The sequence below is a fragment of the Dasypus novemcinctus genome, chromosome 29 (assembly GCF_030445035.2).
Source record: "Dasypus novemcinctus isolate mDasNov1 chromosome 29, mDasNov1.1.hap2, whole genome shotgun sequence".
Lineage (NCBI taxonomy): Eukaryota > Metazoa > Chordata > Mammalia > Cingulata > Dasypodidae > Dasypus > Dasypus novemcinctus.
Genome location: NC_080701.1, coordinates 28746845 through 28769734, shown reverse-complemented (window position 1 = coordinate 28769734; position 22890 = coordinate 28746845). Strand labels below are relative to the sequence as shown.

The 22890-nt window shown below is 38.9% G+C and overlaps 1 protein-coding gene across 2 annotated transcripts in view; it reads left to right on the top strand.

The window, feature by feature from the left end:
• The first annotated feature begins 575 nt into the window (after positions 1 to 575).
• Positions 576 to 22890, top strand: part of LOC101444633 (arylamine N-acetyltransferase 1-like) — a 40759-nt gene continuing 18444 nt past the window's right edge. The window contains exon 1 of one of the 2 annotated variants that reach the window (XM_071212694.1): positions 576 to 960. The gene's annotated coding sequence lies outside the window, so the exon portion shown is untranslated. The remainder of the gene's footprint in view (positions 961 to 22890) is intronic. The other variant, XM_012518539.4, reaches the window with a different exon arrangement.

The following is a 22890-nucleotide window of genomic DNA, read 5'->3' as shown; positions in this document are numbered from 1 at the left end:
ATACTAAAGTTTCCATTCCACGTTCTTTCCTTAGAAAATGCCTAAGAAGGTGAAATTCAATCTCACCTGGAATGTGTGAGTAAAAACCTCTGTGAGGAAATACTACAGTCCTGGGGAAAGCAATATTAAATAGTTTTGGCTCCAAATAGTTTTATTCCAGCAGAGGTGAATAGCATTTCATCAGTTAAATTTTTTGATTTTACACTCGCATTACATGAATGTTAAAAAAATGGGGAAGAAAGTGTTTTGTTCCCAAATTTCAGAAATGGGACCTCCAGGGACGCAAGAAAATGAAATGAATGAAAAGAAAAAATTGCCCCTGCAGCCCGCGGAGCCGTCTGGGCGGGTCTCGCTCCCGCCTGCCCGGCCCCGCCCGGGACCCTGGGCACGCGCCTGCGCCTGGGCACGCGCATGTCCCTGAAGGGCTCCGCGCACTGTGCGCGGCCAGGTCGCCGCGCCAGCTGAGGGCCACCCCGCCCGGCAGCCCGCTCGCCCCGAGCCGAGGCCCGGCTCTCAGGGTGGCGTCGGGGGGTGCGCGGGCGGGGGCCCGTGGGCGCGCGCTCGGGCGCAGCCGGGACCGCGGGCTGCGGGAGGACCTCCCCACGTCGCCGTCTAGGAACTTTGTTGTCGCAGACGCAGAACTTCAGCGTAAGCCCTTGAAATATCGCGACAGCCTTCCACTGTCTCACGGACCGCTTTGGACTTTTTTGACTTCCACACACTTGAGGATAAATAAATTTAAAATAGGCTCAACCAGTTGGACCCCCGCGGACCACATGGGAGGTGACAGTTCAGTCCTGGTGCCTCCTAAAGATGAGCAGTCACCTGCACCCCACCGCAAAGAGCAGACGCCACAAGCCTACAGAGGCGGCAGCCCAGGGAGCGGATGTGGCTCAGGCCAACGGTCGCTCCCTCCCATGTGGGAGGTCCCAGGTGCGTTGCCGGTGCCTCCTAGAGAAGGTGAGCAGACAGAGGAGAGAACCATCAGGGGGAGGGAGGGATAAATAAATAAATAAAATAAGGTAAATAAATTTTTTTTTTAATTAAAGTAGGAGTCATTATCATCTACAGTGTCGAATATGTGCCTGGCACAGTATTTGGAACTCCTTATACAAAATCTCACTTAATCCTTACAAGTACCCTGACACTTAGGCGGCATTATACCTATATTCCAGGTGAGGAAATTCAGGTAAAGTTCATGTGATGCTTAATTTCAGAAAATCCCCAAAGTATTTGTTTCTGTGTGTGGGTGTTCCTAAAACTATTTTATCAGCTCACCTCTGTTCTAAAACTAGTTTTGCACAGCGTAGGGTGGGAAAAAAGGACACCAAGGCTCAAAGCAGGGAAAGAGGAAGCTCTCAGTAGTGAGTTCACGGTGTGCTCATTCACACCTTAGGTATCAGCCACTGTTAAATCACTTTTCTTCTACAAGAGACTATATGATTTCATTAAATTCTCTCTTCCCTGCCACACAATACATGATGAACACACAAACACATGACACTTTGTACATAAAAGAACTTATTTCCTAGGAGCCTGTGGGTAAAGAACCTTTGGGAGGTTGAAAACAAATATGAAAAAAATAGAATAGACAAAATAAAACCCTTGATTTTAACGTAAAATATCCTTCTAATAGGTTCTGTAGCTCAGGAGATAAATGTCAGTATTCCAAAGAAAGTAATTTAATGCAGTGCATCTAATAAACAAAATTCCATACATGATTTATTCATTGTTCTTTCTGACAAAGCTTGAGCCTTTCCTAAAAGCAAGCCACCTTCTGATTTCATATAAACTTTCTTCTGGAAGAAAATGTATATAATTCTGCTTCTATAGCCAATTGCTCAGATTCCCACAGCTAGTAAAGGACAGAAGATTCCAAGGAATAGTCTCCCCTACACCAGATGTTAGGATTTTGTGGACTAGTAATACATCAAAATAATTTCATGACTCACATAGAGTTGCCAGCATTTAATTTTAAAAACTTTTCTATCACTTACCATCATTTACTTTTTAAGGATAGCTTAACATACACACACACTCCAAATTAGGGAAGATGTAATCTCAGAATTACGCACAAAAGACTGAAAAATTTAAGACAGAAAAACTTTAAACTTTTAGCTTTGGAGCAAGCAAACTATTTTCATTATTTTGCTATTAATCTGCATTTAGGGACTACCATCCCACAGTAAACTTTGCTGATTTTTCATTATTTCCTACATGTCCATCTCATTTTCCCCAAGTTGATAAAGAGCTCACTAAAAGCAAAGACCAAACTTTGTGTTTCGGTTACCTTCCCAGAAAGCCATGCTCCATATTAAGCATAAATCTGATGTAGAATTTGAAGTGTATTATGGAGAAATTTCAGCTTTTCATTAATGTTGGTGCAGTACATGTTTGAGCAGAAAATCTCTTGACGGGGAACCTAGAAAATTCTGATACCTAAACTCATGCAAAGAACACAACTGAGCATTTCCTAGTACCTTCATATGTGAACAACATGTATAGTCATTTTCCTCTGAGAAGGAAATATGCTATATTTCCGACATATATATACTTCTACATGTCTATGAATAATATGCACCATCAGCATACAATCTTTGAGAGTATCTGACTGAGGAAATATCCATCTTACTGGCTTTGATGTGGAAAAAGAGTTGCTGACTTACATATGGGTGGAGTTGGATTGAAAATACACATACTTTTCATTCATATCAATAGAAATAAAATTTTGTTTTGCCATGATTCTAGAAAGACATGTTGTCAAATGCATAGTTTACCTCACAATTTATTTTTAACTTATCTACAGTTTGTTAAAATCTTTATCAAGTATAATTGTTATGCCACTATCTATTTAAGTGTATGAAATATAGTCAAGTATCTTTCCAACAATTGCTGGCAAGTTATTGTGTTCCTGACTAATTGGACTTTCAACAGGTGAGAGATAAATGATTATACTAATATACTGACATGCTTACCCAATAAAATTTGCAAAATGCCCAAAATATTGATACAGAAATTATTGGCCTAATACAGAAATAAGTGTGAAGGCAGATACCCATTTCTTACCAATATGAGCTATACTCAGATCACAATGTAAATGAAACATTGAAAAAGAAATCAGCCCTAACTCTGAATCTCTTCTCTTGATGCTGTATTGTGGTGTTGCAATATACAGTGTATGCACAGAAAGATAAAATAGTAAGACAGCCTGTCTAGTAGATAATATCAATACTCTCTGTGTAAACTTGGAAGATAGTCAGATTGCTCTGTCAAGCATCCCTCACTAAAGACACATAAAAGTACAAATTCCCTACACAGCCACCTATCTCTGGCACCGTAATCTTTTAATCCAGTCTTCTACCTCTATGCATCTACTTTGCTGTACCAGGTTCCACCCTAGTGATTGCTATATTTTCATCATGTGACTAAGATACTTAGAGTTGCCATGCCTAATTTGAAAATCCATTAGGACTAGCTATCAGGGAGAATATCCTATTTCTTCTGAGTTAGATAGTGTCCATTTCATTTTTGTTATGTTTCCCTAGCATTAAGTTACCACAATGGCTGGCAAATAGAAGGTGCCCCATAAATTGTTGGTTGGATGGTTGATTGAATAAATACAATGTGCAGTAGTGTAGAATAAGAAAATCTCTCCTGATGTTTCCACTGTCTGTAGAATGTACAAAATATCTCACTATACAGGGTATTCCAAAAGTCTTAGTGAAGTTTTAAACTTTAGTACATTCAGAAGCTTAAGTGCTACAGACTTACAAAAAAATCACTTGAAAGTTTAGTTATTCCCATTTGTTTTACAATTATGAAGTTTTGTGAATTTTGAAAAATTAATTGCTAATTTAAATTTTTTATCCCTCATTACTGGAATGCAAATGTTGACTGAAACAAAATATTTAAATGAAAAGCATATTCTTGAAAAATTCATAAAATTAAATAAGCATAAAGTAAAAGAATTATGAAAATATCAAATGAGGGCTTTTTTTTCTAAGTTGGTAGCGTATGCACTTTTGAAGTTTTAAAACTTAAAATTGCACTGACATTGTGATGCCCTGCATGCTTGAGACTGGAAGCAAGATATATTTTGTGGCAGCAGGACTCACGTATTGAGCAAAGAGGGTCTAAAGCAGATTGGCTTGGTTGTCTGTAACCAGGAGTCACTGAATTCAAGATGTTGATAGGTCAAAGCAAAACAAACAAGCAGCACATTTGTTTGAAGCTTCAATGTGTGGGCCTAATCTCACATTACAGGTGAAGAAGCTGAGGTCTGGAGACTTTACTACCAAAGTTTCAGATATACTAAGGCTCATATTAGATGATATAGAAGAAATGCTAATGTCAGTGCCTCACTTGAGGTCAAACCACCCGTTTATTGTCGGAGGTGAAAGGAGAGTTGAGGAAAGACTTCTGGGTAGAGCCCAAAAGGGAACCCAAACAAGCATAAGACGAAGTTCCAGTCTTGGTCCTGCCCGCCGAGAACTTGCGTGAGACAGTTAGGACAAGACGGCAAAAGTCCAAACCAGAAAGCATGGGTTCTAGTCACCATTGTAGATAGAATATAGATCCGACTGCTTTTTGGTCTATAAAATGGATTCAACCTGAAGGAATCCAGAGAGAGAAAAAAGCTTGTGAGTTGCAGGTTTCAGATTAGGCCCCAGGGAACAGGGGAGGTTGAGCCAGACCTGAAAGAAGAGGCAATTTCTACTTCTGACAATATTGCACACTAGACATAGTAAAACCTTCTACGGAAGCACCAAGAAGTGTTAGAAAAGTCGTACAAATGGTCAGATAGCTAAATGAGCAACCAAGAAGTGAAGGGAAAACACAAGTAGAGAAAGTAGAGAGGGAGAGATCTGAGAAGCAGGGTGGAAACTAAACTTTTCCAGAGAAATTGTATGTTTTTAGGAACAAAGACCTTGTAGTTTTAAAGACTCTATAGGGAACAGAAGACAATCTGGGGCTTGTTCAAGATGGGATTTAAAACAGAGACCCCCACATAAATCCATGACCCTCAAAGGACTATATTAGAAAAATGATGAGGTAGAGAATCATCAGGCCAGAAGTAAGGGAGACCGTAATAATATGTGCCTGGCTGGCCTCAACTCGGGGTCTCTCCCTGTGCACTACCTAAGTAACCTGGGACAACTTAAGCTGAGAAATAAACACAAAACAATTCACATAAGTGGGAACCTGAATAGCTTATAAACATATAAACTGAAAATTGAAAGCCCAATGAGATACCATGTCACACCTTTTTATAATGGCAAAAGAAGTAAGTCTGACATGGCTGAGTGTTAGAGAAGACGTGAAGGACTGGGAAGGTCTTGACCATCCCTGGTGTGTGTGTGCGTAAATTCATGCAACCTCTTTGGATAACCATTTATAAATATCTAATGATGTTCAAAATGTTCATACTCCACAGCCCAGCAATCCCACCTTTTACATATACACTTACATATACATACATGTCCTTTCACATATACACCCCTCAAACACTTTCATATGGATCCAAATGATACAAGTACAGGAACATTCACAGGTTTGACATTTTTCACAATAAAAGTTGGGGTAAAGGGAAACTCTAAATAACGCAAGGCATACCGTAAGCACTCATAAATACTCTCTGCTATTTTACATACCCTTTCTATTAAACACTTACACATTAGGTCACTTGTATGACAAATATCAAAGGCATGGATCTATAGAAATGATAGATCAAATGTGATATTACTCAGTCCTTTCTGTCACATCCCTCTATGTTCAGTTGTCAGTTTGTCATTCGAAGATTCTCACCAGCCACATGTTCTATGTTTGAGTTTGAAAAGGTATATGCAATACACCCATCATTTAAATAATGCAAACCACTTGTGACTTTTATGGATTCTGTTTACATCCCATTGGCTAAAGGTCAGGAACCCAGATTTATTTTTTTAAAGATTTATTTATTTATTTATTTCTATCCCTTCCCCCCCACCCTGGTTGTCTGTTCTCTGTGTCTATTTGCTGCGTCGTCTTTGTCTGCTTCTGTTGTTGTCAGCGACACAGGAATCTGTGTTTCTTTTTGCTGCGTCATCTTGTGTCATTTCTCCGTGTGGGCAGCGCCATTCTTAGGCAGGCTACACTTTCTTTGGTGCTGGGTGGCTCTCCTTACGGGGGCACTCCTTGCGTGTGGAGCTCCCCTACGCGGGGGACACCCCTGCGTGGCAGGGCACTCCTTGCACGCATCAGCACTGCGCATGGGCCAGCTCCACACGGGTCAAGGAGGCCCAGAATTTGAACCGCGGACCTCGCATGTGGTAGACGAACACCCTAACCACTGGGCCAAGTCCACCACCCCCAGATCTTTTTATTTCATAGCCCAACCCCACCCTGTAAGAGATAAGGAAATCCAGGCTCAGAGAGATTACATGGCTTACCAAAACCACAGGGCTACTTTTATAACATGTCCTTATTTATCACACAATGCATTTGATGTGATTATTTTTAATTCTATGTCTCTAGGTAAAGAGTATTAACATTAATAATAATTGTAATTAGAAATTTTCCCTTTCGGAAACCTCCAATGGTGGCCTGAAATATTTTCCTTCAGTGCAGAGAAATAAAGGGGAAAGCAGTTAAAGAAGCATCCTCACTTTATGGAAACCAGGCTCCAGTAGTTTGGAGGCCGTTTTGTCTTGGCACCGACTGGAACCAATAATAAGTTCTTCGAACACACTTGAGGCTGGTAGAGGCCATTTGCTCTTCTTCCTGAGGCCCTGAGGTTCTGTGTGACGTGTTTGGGATCACTTTGACCCAGATGAAACATTAAGTCAGCAGCCAAGGAGCTGAACAGAACAAGGAAGGCAAGTGGAAACCATGGAAACAACTTGTTTTCTGTCAAATGTTGTAAATCATACTTCATCAATAGAGAATGCTGTTTTTTTCCAGCTCTCAAATATCTTCATGAATTTGACTTGAAGTTCTAATTACTGAGTCTGGAACAAGACTTCAAAATCTGGTGCTGGGTGACATTTAAGATGTTAGTGGAGTTGTTTGGTAATCAGCCATTCATATCTGGCTACTTTCCTGTTCACCTCTCTACTTATTTTCTAGTACGTACCTTGGTGTCTTTTCTTTTAAACTAGCCCACCAGGTTGCTCTGGATTCTTTAATTTCATGAATCTACAGACTTTCTTGATTAACCAGACATAAGACGCTTCCTCATAAGAATCCTGGGAGGAGGAAATACCGTGAATGCTTGTTCTTTAACACTTTTTCTCTGTGATATAAATATACTTACAGATCTATTATATGCCTAAATACATTTTTATGTGCACGCACAGATCAATTAAAGTGTCTTCAAAAAGAAAATAAAGTACTTTCAACTACAGTGGAGAAAAGTAACCTCAGATTAGGAGATTTGGGGAAAATACTACATAAGAGACACTGGTCCATAACCCACCCATTTTTATCTGAAACCAAGGAAACATCAGGGAGAGCACATTTTGGGGGTTCCTTTTTGGTGACTTGTCTCCAGGATTTCAGTTCCTGTGAGGCTTCTTAAACCAAATCACTGCACTGGATCACTTCCCAGCCTCCTCAACTGCCTGGCAGCCTCAGGAACACAAAAGTGATAATCTAGCTCTGTCGCTTATTTGCAGTGGGTCCTGGGAAAAGTACAATCGTTTCCAACCCTGAGTTCCCTCAACTGTAGGTTGGACTTAATAATCTTTTATACTGTTGTCGTAGAATTTCAGTGGGATCAAATAAGAAAAGAAAACATGAAATAGAGTACCAATAACATAGTAGAAACTTACCACATAGAAGCTCTTCTTTAAACACGTAGCCATGAGACACCCAAAGACTAAATTACTCCTTGAAAGATGTAGAACACTCTAAATAATAATTGAATTGGATTACCTCTATTTAGGTCTAATAATGGAATTGAAAATGAAGTTGGAATATCTGAATCAGAGTCAGATAAAATGGGTTAAAATCTGGAAAGTGAGATCATAAGGAAAAGCTTGGAAAAGACCAAACCAACATTTTAAGAGCCAAATTACCTATAGTATTTAAACATACCATTCTGCAGCATAAAACATTAAAGAAATCAAAAAGAAAAAAATTATTATTTAATAATTTATAATAGCCCTTTAATCATAACATATTTTTCCTCTTCTGGGTGGTGGGTTACCCTTGCAACAGCTTAATGAACTCCGTAGATCAGTGTGTTCTGCTACATAGATTGTGACAGTGACCAATCTTTCTGCCATTTATTTTGTGTTTCTCAGCAGGGTTCTGACCCTTAATTTGTTGAAAAAAGGTATATTAGCCATACTACCTTGCCTACAGCTAGGAAATAAAGTGCAGGCATCCCAGGATGGTAAAATTCAAGCTTTATGGTTCCTTGAGGATCCTCCAAGAAATACTCAAGTATTATAGGGGAAAATCATCAGGAAACAGGAGATTGGTTGTGGTCATTTGATAATAAAAAGGTCATCATAAACTTTCCTACAATGTGAGAGCAGTAACTCACAGTAAACTAACAAAAGGTAATTAATTGGGTGAAAATGAGCCAGAGGCATATTATACCTGAGAGGTTTTGAAGCGTTCTGAAGAGGGCTTACTAATGTGACGTTGAGGAGCTACAAGTCCACTAAAACACAATGAAATACACAAGGGATATGGCTAGACATCAATAGTCTGCTGCTACAGTGACATTTTCAGAACAAAAATATGGGCATGTCAACCCCTATCTACAGCATAAAATTTTCAAAACTTCCCTGCTCTGATTTAAAAAAAAAAAAAGCCTCTCCTGTCTACAAGGTTTAGCTTGGTTTCTTCCCCACCAACCTCTCCAGCACCAGCTGCTGGGCTTCTCCTCCTCCAAGCTTCAGGCATTTCAGCCACTCTGTGCTCCTTTCTGTCTCTGGGTAAGCCTGTTCCATCGACCACAGGGCATTTGCTTATGATGATCCCTCTGCATGGAAGGCTCCTACTTCACCAAAGTAACCACCCGTACAATTGCAAGCGTCATCTTCAACACCATTCCCCAGAGAGGCATCCCCTGAACTCCCTCCCCAAATGAGGTCAGGACCCTTGACTTTGACTCTCCTGACAACCTAGACTTCTCATCCTCAGATCCCTTATTATGCTTGAAGATTTTGTTTATTTGCGTGCTTATTTGATTAATATTATCTCATCCCCTTGACAATAAGCTCCTTGAGGGCAAAGACTGTCAGTTTTTGACACTATTGAGAGCTTACTTTACTGTGTCTGTCTTTTCTGTACTATTGAGGGTTTTATATGTTCTTGAGAAGCCTCTACAAAATGTTGAATTTATTAAGTATCATTTTTATGATTTTTAAAAGGAGTTTAATTTCTTTAAGTCATCTGGGCAGCTTTATCAAAATTTAGATGCCTAGGCCGTGTCCCAAGACATAGTGACTCAGTTGGTGTAGCTGTAGCCTGGACATCTCTATTTTTTTAAAAACCCACAAAGGATTCCAATGTCATTAAAATGTCAAACTCACTGGACCATACTTATAAATAAATAGAAGTGATTATTTATGCAATATCAAAAAGGCAATGCACTTCCTAAAAGACAAAGTATAGAGGAAAAGACTGATACATTTGACTAATAAAGATGAAATGTTTCTTAAGTAAAAAAAAATATTTAAAAATAAAGGCGAGCAGTAAATCTATAAAAGTTTTACAACATATATGTGTTGGTTGATCAGTATACCTCATATAAAAAGGTCTTTTACAACAGCTAATAAAATAACATTGATCTGTCCCAATTAATTTAAAATGGACAAAGGATATAAATGGTTACAACACAATAGAAAATATTGAAAGTGTGCAAAACACATTACAAATTAAAGACATGAAAATTAAAACTACAATGGGATACCATGTTCTCACTTTTTAAATTGAAAAAATAAGTAAAAATTTATTTATTTTAATAAAAATTGGTACTTTAGTTTCCTAGGCTGCTTAAAGCCGATGCCATGAAATGGGTTGGCTTTAACAATGGGAATTTATTAGCTTACAGTCTGAGGCCTTGAAAATGTCCAGATCAAGGCATCATCAAGGTGATGCTTTCTTTCTGGCAATCCTTGGCTTTTCTGCTACACGGCAGGACATGTGGCCGTGTCAGCTGGTCTCTCCCTTCTCTTCCGGTCTCACTGATTTCAGTTTTTTGCTTCCAGGGCTTTTTCTCTTTATCTGAATTTCATTCTCTTATAAAGGACACCAATAAGAGGACTAAAACTTATTCAGATTGAGGTGGGTCACACCTTAAGTGATGCAGCCTTATCAGAAGATTCTACGTACAAAGGGGCCAGACATGCAGGAATGGACTAAATTTAGAAAATATTTTTCTAGGGTACATACAGCTTCAGACATCCACACTCCAACCTCTGGACCCCAAAAAGACATGTTCTTTCCATGTGCAAAATGCATTCACTCCATCACAAGATCCCAAAGCCTTAAGTCATATCAGAAACAATGCTTTGTATGAAGTCTCATCAAAATCAGTTATGGGTGTGGTCTGTCCTGGGGCACAGTTCCCCTCTGTCTGTGGACCTGTGAAACCGAGAGAACAAGTAATCTCCTTCCAAAATACAAATGAGGGACAAGAATAAGATAAATATTCCCACTGCCATAGAGAAAGCAGGAGTCACAGGTCCCAAAGAGTTCTGAAACCCTGCAGGGCATACGCCATTAGATTTCAAGGTCTGAGAGTCATTTATAGGATGATGACTTTATCCTCACAGCCTGATGGAGCAGCAGCCCCATGTCTTCCAAATACTTGCACACCAGCCATGCTCTCCCCACACATTGGGGTGAAATTTCCACCCTGGTCAAGCATTGGGTTATAGCCAGAGGCTCCACAATTCCCTAGGACATAAGGCCCATCCTTGTCAAGCATTGGGTGGCAGCCATCCATAATCACCAGGGCATCTGGGAAAACTCTTCCTGGACAATGGGGTGGAAGGCTCACTCTCTCCAAGCGCTAGGACAGACTCAAGCTTTCAACACACATGGGTGGGCCTGCTCTCTTGGCATGAGAAGATCTCTTTGGTCCAGACTTCAGCTGGTTCTGCCCTTGAAGTGACTTTTCCTTCAGTCTCTCCCTTTCTGTCCCTTTTAGTCCAGGCTGGCAGTGGTTCTGTTCACACAGATTTCATACACACACCAAAAAATTGTCAGGTTTGCAGGGAGTCCAAACCTTTAGACAGGAGGACTTTCCACAGATCCTTCCTGAATAACTGCACCTCCAGTCCTGTCTTGCCCTGAAATAGCTGACTGGATCCATGTTCAGTTAAACCCTCACATGGAGCAATATTTTCTGGGGATTTGCTTTCCAGAAGTTCAGAATTTTTTAAACTATTAATGTCTGGTTTCTTTGCACCCAGGAGTTCAGTTCTCAGCTTATCCTTTTCCTCTCACATTTTATTATAAGCTGCAAGGAGAAGCCAGGCTATGCTCACACTTTTAGCTTGGAAATCTCCTCAGCTAAATATCCAAGCTCATCCCTTACAAATTCTGCCTTCCACCCAACATCAGAACTCCAATTTCTCTGCCACTTTAAAACAAGGATCTTCTTTCTTCCAGTGTCCAATAGCGTATTCATCATTTCTGTCTAAGGCCTCATTAGAAGTACCCTTAGACTCCATATTTCTACCAAAAGACAAGAGTCTTTAAAGCTTTTCTAGCAAACAACTCACAATTCTTCCAGCCTCTACTTATCACCCAATTCTAAAGTCATTTCCACATTTTTGGTATTTGCAATAGCAGCACCCCCACTTTCCAGGTACCAAAATCTGTTTTAGTTTCCTAGGCTGCTTAAAGCAGATACAATGAAATGGATTGGCTTTAACAATGGGAATTTATTTGGTTGCAGTTAGAGGTTGAAAATATCCAAAGCAGGGAAACGGATTTTGGCCCAGTGGTTAGGGCGTCCGTCTACCACATGGGAGGTCTGCGGTTCAAGCCCCGGGCCTCCTTGACCCGTGTGGAGCTGGCCCATGCGCAGTGCTGATGCGCGCAAGGAGTGCCATGCTACACAGGGGTGTCCCCCGCGTGGGGGAGCCCCATGCGCAGGGAGTGCACCCATGGGGAGAGCCGCCCAGCGCCGGAGGAGGGAGCAGCCTGCCGAGGAATGGCGCCGCCCACACTTCCCTTGCCGCTGACGACAACAGAAGCGGACAAAGAAACAAGACGCAGCAAAAAGACACAGAAAACAGACAACCAGGGGAGGGGAGGGGAATAAAAAAATAAAAAAAAAAAAAAAAAAGAAAATATCCAAAGCAAGGCATCATTAGGGCAATGCTTTCTTCCTGAAGACCAGTTGCTAGAGATCCTTGGCTCTTGTACCACATGGCAAGGCATATGGTAGCAATCTGCTGGTCTCACCCTTCTCTTTCAGGTTTTGTTGATTTCAGTTTCTTGCTTCTACGGCTTTCTCTCTGTCCGAATTTCATTCTCTTGTCAAGGACTGCAGTGAAAAGATGAAGACCCACTCACATTTATGCAGCCTCCTCAAAAGGTCCTAATTACAATGGATCTACACCCAATGGAAAGGATTAAATGGTTTTCTAGGGTTCATACAGCTTCAAACCACCACACTTGGTAAGGTCCAATGTAGGGGAAATGACACTCACAGACACTGCTGGTGGGAATGTAACCTGATACTTCCTTTATACAGAGAATTGTTTGAATTCTCAATATATGTTGAAGGTAAAGCCAATATATTTGCAGTTGGATATGATAAGGGTCTGAGGAGGAAAAATAGAGTCAAAGTTAGCTCAAACATTGAGTAATAAAGTTGCAGAATCATGCACATAGTATGATACCTTTTATATGTTGTTTAAAAACATATAAAGTAATGCTAATTATTTTTGATACATAGATGTAGAAAAATGAGGAAATATAAAAAACATGCCTGACAATGATAAACACAAATTTCAGGCAAGAAGTTAATTTTGGTGAGAGAGGGAGAGTTGAGGAATGCATCAGAAAGAAGTGAATACAGGCTTAAAACCTACCATGGATTAGACAGACTTGGAGAATGGATACACTGGGGTTCATTATATAATTCTGCATGCTTGATACATTTCATCATTTGTTTTTAATAATAATGTTTAACAGCAGGGGATGGGTAGATAAGGAGAGCTTCTTTTAAATTTTCCAACAAGATATAAAATGTCCTACTATATAAATTTGTATTTGTTATTAATTTAGATAATGGTATAGAGTCTCAGGAATAAAGGAAACATACCCCCAAAGTGTACAAAATCTTTGATCCATTTTGGGGATTTATTCCAAATAAATTATTAAGAAATTGTTTATAAATATACATACAAGGATGTTTATCAAGGATTCAAATACCCAATGATGGTGATTGAATAAATAAATTATGTTTTATCTATTCCATGTAAATATTTTCATCATTAAGAATGATGCATGAAATATTTATGGATAGAATTATATGATATGCCCATAATCATATGGGGCTGAAGAATGGGTAGAGTGTAAATGAAATGTGATTGGCCATTAGTTATTAATTATTGAAGCTATGTGGTGGGTACATTGAGATTCATTATGTTAATTCTCTCTACTTTTGTATATTTTCTGAATTCTTTATAATAAAAAGGGATTTAAAAAATTAATACAGAATTGTCCTGCAGGACATTGCAATGATGGATACAGGCCATTTGGATACATTTTGTCAAAACCTATAAAATTGTGCGGGGGGGGGAGGGGAGGCAAAGTGTAAACTATAATGTAAACTATAGGCCTTGGTTAGTACCATGCTTAAATATGTGTTCATCAGTTGTAACAAATGTACCACACTAATAAAGATGTTAATGTGGGGAAATGTGGGAGGGGGGCAGTGAGTGCGATCTATGGGAGTCCCCTATATTTTTGATATAACATTTATGTAATCTAAAGCTTCTTTAAAAATAAATAAAATAAAAAAGGAGGCCCCAAGGAAGTCATTCCTAACAAATGAAGGTGCCCAAATTTCTCCCACCGCCAAACACACACACACTAAGTACTGGACAAAAAAGCCTCTTAAAAGATGGAAGTGACTCAGTGCCAGGATGAGAAAAGCACCTGGTGCTGTAGCGATTTAGGGAAAGGAGCAGAATAGAGGTGGCAGAGCAAAAAGACGACACGCCAACATGCAGGTGCCTGTCCACTTTTGGTGTAGCGAGAATATGTGAGTTTCTCATTAGTCAAGTGAACACTGTGGAGTCCTTCTTTCTAGGACGGTACTCAAGCATGGGGCTGGCAGCCTAGGGAACTCAGGAACAAGGTTGATTGCATTAAGAGGGAGGTGGTGCTAAGCCAGCGCTCCTACAGGAGAGGGCTGACTGCTGTAGGCTCTGAGGTGCCCACAGGTGTGCACTGCATTAGTCAGGGCTCTCCAGAGAAAGAGAGCTAATAGGAGATAATATGACATGACATGACATGACATAGCATAAATATATAAAATACGTGCATTTATATAGGTCTGTTGATATAGTTTAAAATGTATTATAGGAATTGATTCACACGACCAGGGAAATTGGCAAGTCTGAATTCCATAGGGCCAGCTGCAAGTTGGGAACTTGATGGTGACATTTAATTGTCCAGGAGAACGTTGGAATTGTCCTGCATGACATTGCAATGATGGATACAAACCATTGTACATTTTGTCAAAATCTATAAAATTGTGCCGGGGGGGGAAAATGTAAACTATAATGTAAACTATAGTCCTTGGTTAGTACAATGCTTAAACATGTGTTCATCACTTGTAACAAATATACCACACTAATGAAAGATGTTAATGTGGGGAAACATGGGGTCTATGGGAATCACCCATATTTTTGATGTAACATTTATGTAATCTGAAGCTTCTTTAAAAATAAAAAAAAAATTAAATTATATTTAAAAATTGCCCAGGAGAAGCTAACTGGCTGAAATAGAGACAGGAATTCTTCTTTCGAACTTCTGAAATCCTCAGTTCTCCTTTTAAGGCCTCCAGTCCATTGGAGGACACTTCTCTCATTGCTGAAGGCAATCTCCTTTATTGAGTATAGATGTAATCAGCCATATATACAAGCACGTGACTAATGATTCAAATCCTTGAAATACCCTCACAGTAGCAGTCAGGCCAATGCTTGCTTCACCAACTAGACACCACACATAACCTAGTCAAACTGACACACGCAATTAACCATCACATGCATCAAGAGAGTTCCTTTGGCACAGAGAGCGCAAAGAGATGGTCACCATTAGATGAAGAATCAGCAGCAAGTGGCAGGAAGAAGACTATAAACTTCCCCATGCGCAGAGTTCTGGAAGAGATTGGAGGAGAGCAAGTACCTTAAGGATTAAGAAACAGTATTTGGGAAGTGGACTTGGCCCAGTGATTAGGGCATCCTTCTACCACATGGGAGGTCCCCAGTTCAAACCCCAGGCCTCCTTGACCCGTGTGCCCACGCGCAGTGCTGATGGGCACAAGGAGTGCCGTGCCATGCAGGGGTGTCCCCCTCGTAGGGGAGCCCCATGCACAAGGAGTGCGCCCCGTAAGGAGAGCTGCCAAGCGTGGAAGAAAGTGCAGCCTGCCCAGGAATGGTGCCGCACACACGGAGAACTGACACACAAGATGACGCAACAAAAAGAAAAACACAGTTTCCTGTGCCACTGAAAACAGAAGCAGACAAAGATGACACAGCAAATAGACACAGAGAACAGACAAACTGGGGCTGGGGGGAAGGGGAGAAAAATAAATAAATAAAAATCTTAAAAAAAAAAACCCACTATAAAAAAAAATAGTATTTATTAGTTTACAGAGATCATGCTTTGTAGAGTGTGACTCTGCCTGTACAAAATAGGAACACATTAAAAACACACAATATGTGTCACTGGTTCAAATATATGAAACTACATGGCAAAATGCACTTAACATATCAAGGTGACGACAATCATTTGGTCAAAGGAGACTTCAGACTTCTTTGTAGAACTTTTAATTTTTTACCAGAGGAGAGTATAAATGCATTACTAATATTAATTGTCAGAGACTGATATTGTTAACCAGTGTCTTTATTCTCCTCTTCTTCATGAGTATGCACTTCCTTTTTTAACCTCATTTTAAAATAAGTTTTAGATTACAGAAAAGTTACGTAAAAAATATAGGGCATTCTCATGTACACCACCCTCTGCCCCTCTCATATTTTTCCCTATTAACATCTTACATTACTGTGGTATATTTGTTACAATTGATGAACAAATATTGAAGCATTGCACCATTATGTGCTCATGAGCAAGATGTTAACCTCTCTGGGTTTAATTCATCTGGAAAATAGAAATACTAATACTACTTAACTAGCAGGATTGTTAATAAAGGTTAAATGGTATAATGACAGTTTCTGGCACACAGATACACCATGTGCATTAGCTATATTTACTGTTGTTGTTTATATTCCGTCTGCAGTTTGCATCCTGTTATCCTCTTAAACACTAGAACCATGGTCACTCCCAATGACCATGAGATGACAACTCCTAGAGAAGGTGCAGAAACTTGACAGGCTAATAGTCATTACCCCTAAATCAAGGACTTTGACCATGATGGTTAAAAAGAAAATGTCTGAAAAGGAGCACTGTGAGCCATTCCTTGTTGACCTGTTCTTTCCCTGACTTACTACTGGGGACTCTTTCCACCAGAGATTGGTGACCATAGCTTGCTTCACCAGGTCTTTGCCTCATTGTCATCTTTCTGCTGATTAGATCCCTCTGTGTTCACATGGGGCTTAGCGGCTTGAGATCTCCCCGTGTACTGCCATCCCAGGCCAGTCCTGGCCATTCCTGCCTCCCTCTCTTTTCCCACCACCCCCCAGAGCCAAAGTCTCTGAAACTAACTTTCTTCCTTTCTTCCTGCCTTAGCAATAATAGCACTGTTTTTCTATAACAAAGAAATAAAGAATGAGTTGTATACTTCATAATTTTGAAATAAAAGTAATCTTGTATTAGAATCTTTAAGTTGACATATATGTATACATATCAATTTGTATACATATGTATACACACATGCAATCTGATTTAGAAATAGCCATTTTACTGGTTTTCATTTGTATAGTCAGTTTCTGATTTTAAAATGGTTATAATTTGAATTGATAAACCACATCTTTCATTCATATCAATAGAAACAATATTTAAATTTATTTGAACCAAATCTAGCTAACATAAACAATTTAATTTTGTTTGGCTATGATTTAGAAAGAAATGGTTTTAACAGGATGATTCATTTTGCAATTTGTTATATTTAAAGTCTGTTTAAAAGTTTTTCCAGTATAAATATTATGCCAAGTACCATATCCATTTAAGTGTGTGAAGTATGGTCAGATATCTTTTTAACAAGTACTTACAAGTTATTGTTCCAGCATAATTGGACCTTAAGTGGGTTAGAGATGATTAAATATCCTTATTTACAGAAATAAAGATTTTGCAGTAAAAATTGGCATAATAATCCAAAGATAATACAAAAATCAGTGTGAACGTAGATTTAATTTTCTTATTAATATGAAGCATATTCATATCACAGTGTATAAGAATATTGGGGGGAAAGTTAGCCTCAATTCTGAATGTCTTCTCTTAATGCACTATTGTGGTTTTGCAGTGTCCAATGTATATATAGAAAGATAAAACACTAATTCTTTCTGTCCGGGAGACATCTCAGTAGTCTGTGCAAACCTGGGAGACAGCCAAATTGAGCCATCCATTCAGCCCTTCTGTGTGTATTTCCACCCTTACCATATTTCACTGTTCTTTGACCTATTTGCTTCTTTAAATGTAAAAAATGCTGAGATTCCATTCATTTTTCTTATGTAGTGATTCCAAGGATAATTTGTTCTGTGACAGCAATTTATAAAATATCAAATAAACCCATTAATGGAGCAACTGTTCAGGCAAAATGCCTTAAGCCAACTAAAATGCATTCTCTTAAGGAGGAAGGCTCATGAGAGGAATTTTTAATGGACCAAGGCACCTGCCTTCTGCCTTCAAGAGGACCCCACGTTGTGGCTACATTGAGGCTGGCCCTGTCACTAGACGCATCTTTCCTTATCGAAAGGATGCAGGGCTTAGGAAAAACAATTGTAGGTGCTCCCTTCACTTGACAGTCTTGAATGTCTGGGCACACAACCATCCCACGAGGAGTTTTGTTAAAATACAAATTCCTAAACAGCACTTCTTTTGATTTCTTGGGTCTGGAGTGTTTCTCAGGAATCTGAATATTGTCATGGATGAGAAATTGAGCTTAAACCCTTACAAGAATTTTAGTGCCTTCCAATGTCTCCTGGACCACTTTTTGGACATTTTTGAACTATTCCACACACACGAGTGGAATTGCTGACTATGTATTAAAACAGAAGCTATCATATAGAGTGTTTAATATGTGCTTGGTGCTGTATTTGGAGCTTCTTATACCCAATTTCATTTAATACTTCCAAATACCCTGACAAGTAGGTGGTAGTATACCTATTTAATCCATGATTAGTGGCAATACTTCAATCTTTCATCAATAGCAACAAATGTACGACACTAATGAAGAATGTCAAAGGGGAAAGTGTGGGAGGGGGAGGGAATGGGGCATCCATATGCCTATATTTTTTATGTAATATTTCTGTAATCTTAAGATTCTTTAAAATAAATAAATAGCCCATGTGATGTTTATTTTCAGAAAATCTCCAAGTATTTGAATTAACCACTACTGTTCTAACACGAGATCTTTTGGACAATGTAAGATGAGAACAGGGGACTCCACGACTCAAAGCAGGGAAGCTCATTCATACCTTAGGGATCACTTTTCTTCTACACACGAGATGGTTTATGATTTCATTCAATTGTCACTTACCTGTCACAAAATATGTGATGAACACACAACATGCGACGCTGTGTACATAAGAGGACTCATCTCCTAGGCCCGTGAGGGTTAGGCTGAAAACCAATGAGAAAACCATAGAGTAAATAAAATAAAACCCTTGACCTTAACCTAAAACATTCAGCTAACAGGTTCTGTAGCTCAGGAGATATATGTATGGTATTCCAAAGCAAGTAATAACCCAGCGCATTCGAATTAACAAAATTCCGCATATGATTTATTCATCGTTGCTTTGAACAAAGTTCATGCCTTCCTTTAGAGGAAAATACATATGTTTCTGCTTGCACAGTTACTTGACCAGTTTCCCACAGCTAGAGAAGGACAGAGGTAAGATTCCAAGTGATGTTCTCCCTTGCACCAGAGGCTTGGATTTTATGGACCAGTAATCTATCACAGTTACTTAATGATCCAACATAGTCTTGCCAGGTTTTAAATTTTAAACACTGCTGCATCACTTCCCATTATTTAGTTTAATGGCATTTTATACTACAGACACACATATTCCAAGATAAGGACATAATCTCAAAATAAAGAACAAGACTTTAAATCAAATAAATTTAACTTTAGAGGAAACCAACTGTATTGACCTTAATTTACCTGTTGGTCTGCATTTAGGAACCATGCCCCTCACTACACTTTGCTGATTTTTCACTGCTTCCCACATGCCCATCAGTTTTTCCCAGGTAGGTTAACAGTCCAATAAGAGCAAGGAACAAGTTTTGTGCCTTTGTGTTTCTGTAGCCTCCCAACGATGCTTGCTCCATATTATGGATAAGTTTGTCACTTTGTTTGAAGTGTATATTATGGAGTAGAAATTTTAATTTTTTATTAATTTGTTGGCACAGTACAGCTTTGAAAAGAAAATGTCTTGACTGGGAGACTAAAATATTTTGAAATGTAAATTCATGCAAACTAGGCAACTGAGCATTTCTGAATGCACATACATGATTAATAAATATACTTGTACTCTTTTCCTGTGTTATGATGATATGTATACATATATGTATGTGTATACATATATACAAAACCACAGTCGGATGTAGAAATATCCATTTTACTGGTTTCCATTTGCTTAAGCAGTTCCTGATTTTAAAATAGTTAGAATTTGATTTAAAAAATACATGTTTTTTATTCAAATCAATAAAATATTTAAACCTATTTGAATCAAATCTGGGTAACATAAACAATTATTTTGTTTAGCCATGATTTAGAAAGAAATAGTTTTAACAGCAGGGTTTATTTTACAATTTGTTGTATTTTATTTACAGTCTATTTAAATATTTATCCAGTATAACTATTATACCAAATTACTACTCCATTTAGTTGTGTGAAGTTTATTCAGGTGTCTTTTTAATAAGTACTGGCAGGTTATTGTTCCAGCATAATTGGTAATATATGAATAAATGTCTTTATTTATTAAAATAAAGATTTTCTGGTAAAATTGGTATAATAATCTAAAGATAATAGAGAAACTATTGTGAATGTGGATTTTATTTTTTATCAATATGAAACATATTCACATCACAGTATGTAAGAATATTGGGGGGAAATTAGTGCTAATTCTGACTCTCTTCTCTTGATGCACTACTGTGGTTTTGCTACACAATGTATAGGCAGAAAGATAAAACACTAAGTCTTTCTGCCTAGGAGATATCCCAGGAGTCTGTAAACCTGGGAGACAGGCAAACTGAGCCATCCATTCAGCCCTTCTTTCTGTATTTCCACCTTTACCATCAATTCATTGTTTTTTTATGATTTGCTTCTTTAGAAGTCAAAAATTCTGAAATTCCCATTCCTTTCTTTTATGCAGTAATTCCAAGGATTTCTTTATGTGACAACAGCTTATTATGAATTATCAAATAAACCCATTAATATAGCACACTTGAAGGTAAAAATGCCTTAAGCCAACTAAAATGTGTTCTCTTAAGGAGAAAGGCTCATGAGAGGAATTTATAATGGACCAAGGCACATGCCTTCTGCCTTCAAGAGGACCCCAAGTTGTGGCTACAGTGAGGCTGGCTCTGTTACTAGAAGCATCTTTCCTTGTTGAATGGAAGCAGGGCTTAGGAAAAACAATTTTAGGTGCTCCCTTCACTTGAGAGTCTTGAATTTCTGGGCACACAACCATCCCATGAAGAGTTGGTCTTTTTTCCCTTTTTTAAATACAAATTCCTAAACAGCACTTCTTTTGATTCAGTGGACCTAGAGTATTTCTATGGGATCTGAATACTTCTAAAGCCCCCTAGGTTATTCAGATCCAGGAGACGCCAAACATGCTTTGAAAAACATTTTCCTAGATATTATGAGGAGAATGAAAGGCTACCTTCCTTGACTTACAGAGGTTGATTAAATGGGAGTAGGTGAGAGGTGCCTGAGCAGTGACAGCTATCTTGGTGAGTTGATTTGAGATAACCAAAAAGTAAAGAACAAACATTTTCATGAGTGTTGATGGTCAGTAGTGAAGAAAATGTTAAGTGGAAAGGATCCCCAAAATCCTTTTTCTTCAGACCTTAAAATGGACTGAATTACTGCTGGACTAATACAATCATAAATAATATTTAAGGATATTTTCATGGCTTATATGAAGAGAAAATCAGATCATCAAACAATTCACATAATTTTTTTTTTTAAATGGGCACACACACTCAACCTAATAGAGATGAAGAACTGAAAGGACATTCATCAAAATATTCACTCTGGTTCTTCCTGGCTGGTGAGAAATGACGGGCATTTCCTTCACTTATTGCTGTTTTGCCATTAGAAAAAAAGTTCATAGTCACTGTAGAAAATGTAGGAGATACAAACGAAGTTACTTTTAAGAACATGAGCATGGGACTAATTCCAAGGTAGGCTGCACCTGGCCTCCTGCTCCCCCACAGCCAAGGCCACTGGACCCTGAGGGCAGCGCCAGCCCACAGTGACCAGGACTCCCCTCCCCCTGGGAAGCCCTGGAGGACGTCAGCCCTCCCTCTGCCCTGACCTCCCACCTGGGCGCTGCTTGATTTCTGGCTCCACTAGTACCACAGGTCCCTGACAGTTCAGGGCCTGTCCCTCTCTCATCTCCCTCTGCAATGGTTTCCTTTACCCCCAGAAACTGGGAATCTCCTTGATCTTGACAATCCCATACCCACATCTCAAACTGTTCTCTAGGACAATGAGTCCCAAACTTTCTTTATTCCTACTCCACCAGTAAAAAAGAAATAAAAACTTGTACCCTGATTATATGTATTTTTTTAAATTTTTATTCTAGTAATATGATCTCCAAACTTTTTGTATTTTATCTCATCAGTAAAAAAAATTTTGAGAACATCCTCAATTAGATTTAATTATATATTCTATTCGATTGTGTTATTTCATTAATTGTACATTACAATACAAAAACAGACATTTTAAAAGCATGAGATAAAAATAAACAGTAGTTCATTCATCACTTTAGTGCATGTACAACTATGTGATTATACTGAATACCATTGACTGTGTACTTTGGATGAATTGTATGCTTTATTAACATTTATCAATAAAATTGATTTGTTAAAAAAAATAGTAATTCTAATCTTTGGTTTCAACTCCCATAAACAACTGACATTTAGGCCCAAACAGCAGAATCTGTTCCAGAGTTCTAGAATCAGACCCAAAAAAACTGATCTCATAGTTGGGGTATCATTATACTAGGTTCCAGATTTCCTTACTGCTTCCAGTCAGCCTGAACCACCCCCTTTGTTGACCCTGGACTTCAAGTACCAAGTTCTACCTAAGGAACATGACATCTACCCTTCACCCCTTACTAAAGTCACCTGGTAACACCCTTCTGGATTGCCCACACAGCACCTATCACCGTCACCCACCTTTGAATGCCACCCTCTACTGTCCACTCCAGCTGGTATACAAGGTCCCACCCCAGTGGTCAGGTCTGGTCTTGGAGTCCTTATGAGTAATTTCTCCATGAGGCTAAGATGTTCAGTGTC